Source organism: Amborella trichopoda, chromosome 9, assembly GCF_054954075.1.
Source record: "Amborella trichopoda isolate Santa Cruz 75 chromosome 9, AtrichopodaSantaCruz75HAP2 v2.0, whole genome shotgun sequence".
Classification (NCBI taxonomy): Eukaryota; Viridiplantae; Streptophyta; class Magnoliopsida; order Amborellales; family Amborellaceae; genus Amborella; species Amborella trichopoda.
Window position 1 is genome coordinate 21,951,154 of NC_142344.1, and position 1,645 is coordinate 21,952,798.

Sequence of the window (1,645 nt, forward strand, 5' to 3'; positions counted from 1 at the left end):
TCTCTTTAAAACCAATTAAGCCTAGCTTGTTGTAAAATCCAACCCTTGAACCAATAAAAAAAAATCACGGACCAAATCTTCCGTTCCATATCCATGCGCACTTCCTGCCCTAAAAAAATAAAAAGACAATAACACTAAAATTTTTGAATTATTCCTAATATTTATCTGCATCATTGTCTCCGAAGCTCAACCTCGAGCTTATAGAACTCAAACCTTTTAGAGGTATTATCAAAATATTGAATTTTCCTAATATTTTTCTGCATCATTCTCTCCAGGTTGAGAAGCTCGACCTCGAGCTTAAAGAACTCGAATCTTTTAGAGGTCTTCTCAAAAGAAGGTGATACAATCCCACGATGCGCCCCGATATTTTTTCTAACAAACACGATTTGTAGTGGAAGTTTGAGACATCAAACACTCGAATACCAAACTGAATCTTGATTTCTCTTTTAGGCTCATATGATGGTATTTCATATGCTGCAACACACGTATCATTTTCTTCACTATTGATTTTCGAAATTTTTTGCATGTTTAGGCTATCAACATCGTATTTTGCATCGAGACCAACCCCTTCATGTTCTTCTTCCTCTTGTTGCAATATACTAAGTCGATATTATTGTATTGATCTGCGAAGGTCTTCCGTGTGTCTATTGAATTGTTAATTTTGTAGATATTATTATATATATCTGCGAATGTCTTCCATGTGTCTATTGAATTGTTAATTTTGTAGATATTATTATATTGATCTGCGAAGGTCTTCCATGTGTCTATCGAATTGTTAATTTTGTAGATATTATTATATTGATCTGCGAAGGTCTTCCATGTGTCTATCGAATTGTTGATTCAATAGCTCAAATCGATCCAAACGATCTATATAGTGAATGGATCTTTGATCCCAAGGTTCTGATACCAACGGATGCATGAAAAAATAATAATAAACCAAAAAAATAAAATAAAATAAAAGTTTAAGTAAATATACCTTCCTTCTAGGTCCCAACTAATGCAGGGAGAAATAACAATAAACCAAAAAATAAAAAATAATATAATTTTTTTTAAAAATATACCCTTTCTCTAGGCCTGGAAAGGAGTCCACGCCAAAAACATCTTTTTACAATTCAACTTTATTCAATTCCAATCTCTCTTCTTTACAATGAAGTACTTCCTTCCCTTAAAACAAAATAAGAAATAAAAAACTCTATAAAACTCTCTCTCTAAGTTCTACATTTTTTCCAAGCTCCCTATTCTCTCTCTTCCTCTCCCTATTTTCTCTCTCAAATTAATCTTCAGGTGATCATCCATAAAATCTCTTCCTAAATTTGAAGTCCATAAAAGTAAGACTTTAGATAAGCCCAAGTTACTTCAGGTGATCGTCCATAAAATCTCTTCCTAAATTTTGAGTCCATAAAAGTAAGACTTTAGATAAGCCCAAGTTATCAAGCGTGTTTATCTTGAAAACCCAACCATACCTAACTTATCTCTTTAAAACCAACTGAGACTAGCTTATCCTAAAACCCCAACCTTTTAACTAATTGAAAAAAAAAAAACTCATGCACCAAATATTCCCTCTCATATCCCAGCTCACTTTCTATCCCTAAGAAAAATTTAAAATAATAATAATACTAAAAATTTTGAATTTTTCCTGATCTTT